The sequence below is a fragment of the Theobroma cacao genome, chromosome 5 (genome assembly GCF_000208745.1).
Source record: "Theobroma cacao cultivar B97-61/B2 chromosome 5, Criollo_cocoa_genome_V2, whole genome shotgun sequence".
NCBI classification, from domain to species: domain Eukaryota; kingdom Viridiplantae; phylum Streptophyta; class Magnoliopsida; order Malvales; family Malvaceae; genus Theobroma; species Theobroma cacao.
The window spans coordinates 17,462,729-17,470,524 of record NC_030854.1 but is presented as its reverse complement, the minus strand read 5'-3'; the positions used below and the strand labels follow the sequence as shown (position 1 = coordinate 17,470,524).

The following is a 7,796-nucleotide window of genomic DNA, read 5'->3' as shown; positions in this document are numbered from 1 at the left end:
GTTTAAACACCTATTTGTGAAAAGATTTATACACTGTTTGTCACGACCCGAAACTCCCCATCGAGCCCGTGACAACCTCCGCGAGGCCTCGACAGACATTCTTTACCCCGAATGCCGATCGAAACCCCGCAAGGCTTAGCATCAACTTTCGCATCTCCTCGGTGAGCAACAATTATTAAATCTCGCATTTAAAAAAATCATAAGTCATTTTCAAATAAAAACAATAAAATATTATTTTTTGGCTCATAGGGGCATTTTCGTAATTTTTCGTCAAAAATCTCAAAACTTGCTAAAAATGTAGTAGGTAAGCAGAAAATATATATTTAATGATTTAAAAACAAAATAAGTATCTAAAACGTTCATTTGAAAGCAAATTGTTAACAACTAGTACTATTCAAAAATAATCAATAAAATATTCTATTTTCTCATAAAATAAATTTTTATAGAAATATTCGTAAATAATTTTTCGCACATGAAAGTAAAGTAAAAATTGTATGAATAGAAATACAGATAACCAAAATATAAGTTTTGATCTGCAATGACACGTGGGCTCCAATTGACCAAGAGGATGTAAGACTGTGAACTCTTACTTTCTATAATGCAGTTCCGAGCTTAGTTCTCGTCCTACTCGACTATCTACAAACTGTCCTGAGCCTGAAAAATGTATAGGAAGAAGGGGTGAGATTTTATAATCCCAGTGAGTAAACAGATACCATCTAAAGTATCTAAAGCCGAGTAAATGGAGACAATTAAAATAAGTCATCATACCGTAATTTCATTACCTTTCAGTTCATTTCAACCAAATAAAATCAATCCATATAAATCGAGTAATCAACTTGGCTTATGAATTTCTTAAAACTTTGGCTCGTGCCAAAACTCATACTCGGTGATACCTTGCGCAGGGCATCCAACCGAGTCCGCCAAGGCTATTAAAATTTTGTATACACTTAAAATATATTTTAGTTTGAGAAAAATACAGCCGTTCCTTGGCGTTGGCTGAGTTCCCCTTCACGTGGTGGTTTGGCGTGAAGTGAACCCTAAGCTTTACCCCAGGAGATACCCTACGCGCCTCTCCGTTCGAGGTAATAATATAATGGAGTTTACCGTGCCCCTCTAATAGGCTGGTCCACGGAACCCCCTCTGCAGTAAATAATTAATATATACTCCACCAATTCAATAAAATTCATTCTAGCATGGCATGGCAATTTATCGCAATCTAGCCTCTCAAGGCTGAATACACAATACAAATAATTCTGACACCAAAATCAATTTAGCCATTCATGCTCATATATTGTCATAAGCCATTCAATTTAAAACCATAAATTTACAACACAAGCAGGCAGTCTCCAATTACTCTATTTTCAAAACCAATATTCGATTTTTCAGAAAATTTATAAAATCATTTTATAAAATCACAATTTCTCTTAAAACATAGCAATTTACCATTTAAACTCATTTTTTTATAAAATCACACAATTGTATAAAACTACTCTAGATAATTAAGACGATAATAAGTTTACTCACAGTATTAGGAGTAGAAATACTCCTATCTTCCGCCCTCGGGTGCAGTCTCTTACCCGAAACAATTGACTCACCACCTATCCATAATCCATGACACAAAATTCAGTAAATTGTGTCAATTTATCATAAATTATTTCAGGCTCTTATCCATGCGTATGCACTAGATAGGATTTGAAATGTCTAGACAATCGCTTAATTGCGGTGTCCGACCTAACTCGCCTATACACGGTGTAAATTCCTAAAATCCCCAATTCGACTCCAATTCCATCCATTTCAATTTCAATTATCCAATTATATCCACAATACCTCAATGACTGTGAATTTGGTCCAATTTATCAGTCCGGACTATAAATTACGCTTTTACCCCTAGTGGGTAAAAATTTCAATTTATTGCACCGAAAATTCCCATTTAATTTCCAACCTCATAATTCATCATTTTTCCACCCAATTCTCTTAAAATAAAGTCAACCTCATCCTCACATACCATTGGCTAGATTCGGCCTAGAGAAATTCATGGAGAAGATAAATATTTTTCTTGTTGTTTTACTCATAAACATGCTAAACTAACACTAAACACTAACATAGCTCAAAATCAAATTTATCTAACAACTTTCTCTCTCTAAACCCATATGACCAGAATTGAAATCATCCTCAAATCACATGATTCAACCATGAAAAATGATGGAAAATGCATGGGAAAGGTAAAGCACAAGACAAATTTAAGAAATGTTACCTTTTTTCACTTGATTTTTGAATTTCCACCTATTTTCCCTTTAAATTTCTTAGCTAGGGTTTTATTTTCTCCTTTCTCTCTCTTGTTTCTTGCTTGGCCGAATGTTGAAGAAGAAGAATGGGTGGGCTGATTTTTTTATGCCTTTTTTATTGTTTAATGAAATAATATTATTTTATTCATATTTTAAATATTTTATTAATTCATTTTTTTTTCTAGCCATCCATTTGTCCTACTTTTTCCACCATGCATTCCCTTTGACTTATCCAAGTCTTAAGTGAAATTTCCAGATTTTTCCAAAGTTTTGGTGGAGCAAATTCTTCAAAATTACACTTTTGCCCCCGAACTTTTCAAAAATTACATTTTTGCCCCAAAAATTGAAAATTTGCCATAATGCATAATTTGCACTCCTCATACTCATTTCACACTCCAAATAATTAAATTTGATCAAAATCCTTTCAAAAATTAAATTTTTGATTTCGGATGGCAAAATTACCATTTTACCCTTTTTCTCCAAATTATACCGAAATTAAAATTTTTCACTTCTAAACCTCAAATCTTACTCCAATAAGTCAAATGGGGCCAAAAAAATCTTTTCTAAAATTTCCATTTTGTCCTCAAGTGGCAAATGACCATTTTGCCCCTAGATAGTGAAAATTTCGGTTTGACTCCAAATTGATCCTCGAACTCCGAATCACCATATTCAACCATTCTGGGACTTTAAAATTTTTAATTTGATTGTAAATTCTCTATTTGATCTAGTTCGAGGTTTAACTCAACTTTGTTGTACCTCTAGGTACAATATCGACTTTTCTAAATTTTTTTTCGGGACTCTTTTAGCATGCAAACATGTTATCCATCACTGTATGTCATGACAAATATTTTTATAGAGTCGGGCTTGTCATCTTCTCCCCCACTTGGATCAACCATATGATCCTTCTTCATGACTAATTTCGATATCCGGCTAAATATTTATATTTTAATATTATTTTATTCTAAAAATTTTATCTTGTCTCCTTGGTACCCAAAATACCTTATTATGCCTCACTTGACTTCCAAATCGCCTTTTATCTCACAAATTCTCCTTCGATAAAATTATTATTATTTTATTGTTATTTTTTTCACTTGCGAAATATTTTATCCTAAACTACTCCTTTCATCTCTTATCACTTTTAAACATTTTAATTGACCTCAATTTGCATTCGATCAACTTTATTTATCACCATATCAAAGTATGGGGTATTGCACTGTTATTGTGGAAAGCATGAGCTGGTAGAATTGATAAGCGATTGTGAATGCCATGATTTTTGAATTAGCTTTATATATAATATATAAGCTATATATGTAAAGGGTTTTAGAAATCGGGGAACAAGCTCTTTACCATGATTTATGTCGAAACGTGCCTTGTTTTCGTGATGTGCATTCATGAACAAGTTTTTCTTGAGATGAGCCCTATAGCCAATTAGGATTTGTTAAGGCTTGATTCTAATCATGCAACAATATCATTCATATTGAATGATTAGAGCTTTTCCTTCATCAATAAGACGTTAATTATAATGGTTATAAGTCTAATTGGATGAAGTCCATGAGATTAATTTGCCTTGAAAGGGAACTGTAATGGGTTGCAGTTATTGATTTGCCTTGAAAGGGAACTATAATAGGATGCAGTTATGAGATCCCTACGCATCAAAGCATAATCTCTAAATGTTCCTAGTCGACGTATCATTGAAACTGGACATCGATGATACCAAGAGACTGGTACATTCAATGTTTCTTACTTGAGAAATAAGCAATCAATCTCATTGGTTGAAGTATAGAGATATTTGGAACTAGAATGTAGGTGCTTGCTAAGGAAAGCAAGTTCACTGAACATGACCCACCATAAGAAGTGCATTTAGTATTTCACTCAAGTGTTTATGCAATACTTCTCATGTATTAGTTGTGTAAATACTCCCTAGACTTGAGACACCAAGTTGTCTTTGTTGGAGTAGGATCTTAGTGAATTAATGTGATTGTGTAAAGCATGAATTTCAAAAATTTATTTTATAAAGGAAGCAAGCAATCCAATTACACAAGCGGAAACACACATTATTATTATTGCAAGTAACATTATCACACAAAAAAAATAAGAATCTATTAAGTAAGAAAAACCATACCTTTTATTTTGAGATTTTTATTTTCGGATTCCACCACACCAATGAACGATTTCTCAACCAAACAAGTTTGCCACTTATTCTTCAAGAATACTTTCAACTTGAACCTTGAGTGGACAAGGTGTGGAATGCAAGACTACAAGATGGCAATCAATTTTTTTTTTCTCTTTTCTTTAGAAAAGCTTGGAGAAGAGAAGTGACGGCTGAAACTTTTTTTTAAGAAAAAATAGGTTCTCTTATTTTCTTCTAATCTCTTCTCTTTTTATTAAAACTCTTGCTTCAAAGGTTTAATCAAAATGAAACACCTTTGAATCAGTCTTGACCATCCATTTTAAAGTTATGGAAGCATTAAACATGCTCCATAATTATCAAAATAAAAATTAAAGAATAAATAATTTAATTCTTTAATTATCATTTAAAGTTCTTGATAAAATAAAACTCATTATTGAATAATAATTCTTATTTTATTATTATCCATCTTTATTTAAAAAGAATTAATAATAAATAAAAGAGTAATAGTCAAACATGGAGTATTCTTTTATCAACATGGATGTCTAGATTCATTTTGCAAAAATCTTCCTAAAATTAACTTAATTTAAGACAACTCTTGTTTGTAATTAAGACAAAAATATTTTATCTTGTCTAAATTGAGACAAATATGTTTTCTTGTCTAGATTAAGAAAAAAAATATTTTTCTTGTCCTAAATTAAGACAAACATATTTTGTTGTCTAAATTAAGACCAAACATGTTTTCTTGTCTAAATTAAGACAAACATGTTAAAGCTGTCATTTTTGTACATAATTTAATTAAACAAATTAAAACATGCATACCAACTTAAACAGTTGAATTCTACGAAGCTAACCGGGGAATCTATTTAGACATAGATATTCCAAGCTCCAATAAACTTAGAATTATTCTTAATCTCATTAAAAATAATTCAAGCTTATTAACCATGAAATCACTCCACATTAGATTCATGGTTGCACTTTTGGATTAACTATAATTGCAAGAAACAATTCAATACTTGATATTAATTATTAGTTGTCCAATTGCAAACCTTATATTGTGAACCCTCATAACCATCCAATGACAAAAGGTGAAATTACCGTTTTACCCTTTATATCAATTTGTCCCTTAGTCTCAAATTTCATCCAATTAGTAATTCAATACTCTAGATCTAATCTTTCGAGTATCCAGATGTGATGAGTAGCTAATTCATCAATCCATTGAGCCCAGATTAATCACTAATCTTCTTGAAATTACTAGAAGTGATGTTAATGCTATGAACTCCATTATCTAGATATATGTTCCCAGATGTTCATCTCAATTATAATCCCAAAATACGGAGTCTAGATCAACGCTTTATGATGATCATGCTCATGGTAAATCAAAGATTATAAGGAGATTAAACACTAGTCCACTATCTATCAGGATTTCAGTTCTACTATAAGCAAATGCATAAGTGTGAGATCAAGAATTAGGTAACGGTAAAACTTAAATTTGATTCTCACATGATTCCAGTTCATGTTATAGTGTCATTACTCGAAGTTAGCCATTTCAATGATTTGTGACTCATCATTCCCTTGAAATGAATCGCATTCATTTTGTTGGAAGTAATCTAGACACTGCAACCTTAACACAATAAAGTGACCAACTTTATTATATGGCTGTGAACAATTTTTAGATTCAATTAAAATACATGTCTCTTATGTATGACTCTTCATACAAATTTATTTTAATATCTCAATAGAATCTCGGTACCTTAATAACTAGATAATGAATGCTCACTAAAACAAACTCTTCATCTTATTATCAAAATATACTTTTATTATAAATAAATTTAATGAATTTAAGCATGAGAATATACTTGCTTTCCAAGGCACCATATTCTCAAAATTCCTAGTAGTCTTATGTGTGGAGTGCTATGCTTTGATTTCATCCCTACGGGTGCCTAATCAAGGATGCCAAAAAAGGATGCTTTTGGATATAGCATGAAGCATGTAAGGGTAAATGAGTGGTCGAGAAAGGAATCATCATCTTAAGTGATTTAGGGGACATATCCTAACAATTCTTGGTTGATATTAGCTTATTGAAGTCCTTGGCCAAGGCGACTTGGAGATTATGAAAAGAGTTTCATACGTCTCCATAAAGCTAATCATCTAACTATAGGAACGAATATGGAGGTCAATAAGAGTAGACACTACACCATGCTCTTATCATCTCTTTGATATATGATGAGAGAATGAATTGCATTGATAAACTGTATACTAAAAGGTTGTCGAAGAATCGTTTGACATTTCTAACAATTGGGTGGCCATGATGCATTGCTAAATGCTAATCTTGGCCTATGAAATTGAATTAATTGATTAATATTACAATCTAATTCCATTGCCAACTTGTTAGGAACCTAACAGATCACACACAAAAGTTATACTATGAATTAAATTGGGAGTATGATGATTTAAGTTAGACTTAAATCCTACTCTAGGTTTTATGTCAAATCCTGCTTTGTAAAATAATTATAATGTCATTCACATGCTTTATAGAATGTTTGTATATTTAGGAAGTTCGAGAAATCATTAAAAGATGATATTGCCCCTAATGGTATCATTAAGTCGATTAATTCTCGAACTAGTTCAAATAGGAATTTTAAGGTGAAATTAAGAGTTTCACAATTCAGAGATGACTCAAAATGGTAATTCGGAGTTCGAGGATCAATTTGGAGTCAAACCGAATTTTTAACTATTCAAGGGTAAAATGGTCATTTACCACTTGAGGATAAAATGGGAATTTTTAGAAAATAATTTTTGATCCATTTGACTTATTGGAGTATGATTTGAGGTTTAGAAGTGAAAAAGTTTAATTCCGGTGATTTTTGGAGTGTAGGGGCAAAATCGTAATTTTTCCAATCACGGACAAAATTTGAGATTTTGAGAGAATTTAGATCACATTTGACAAATTGGAGAATGGTATGAGTATAAGGGATGAAAAATATGTCTATGGGCAATATTTCAGTTTTTGGGGTAAAAAAGTAATTTTTCACTTTACGGGGGCAAAAGTGTAATTTTTAAAAATTTGCTCCACCAAAACTTTGGAAAAGTCTAGAAATTTCATGAAAGACATGGATAAGTGAAGAGGATTGAGTGGTAGAAAAAGAAAGTCAAAAAGATGGCTAGAAAAAAAATAAAATAATAAAATATTCAAAAGGTAAATAAAATAAGAATATTTTATTAAGCCTATTAAAAGGCTTGAAAATTCCAGAATTCTTCATTGGGATGGTCAGCCAAAACCAGCAGGAGAGAGAGAGAAATAAGAACAAACCCTAGAGTGAGAAAATTCAAAGAAAAAGTGTGATTTTTCAAGGAATCAAGTGTTTAAAGGTAATGATTTT

The 7,796-nt window shown here is 31.7% G+C and overlaps 1 long non-coding RNA gene across 1 annotated transcript; it reads right to left on the bottom strand.

Annotated features, from left to right (window-relative positions):
• LOC108662168 lies at window positions 626–2,295 on the bottom strand. The gene is made up of 3 exons (XR_001927958.1): window positions 2,255–2,295; window positions 1,525–1,598; window positions 626–654 (listed from the first exon to the last, which is right to left on the bottom strand). It is a non-coding gene; the product is annotated as an uncharacterized LOC108662168 (long non-coding RNA).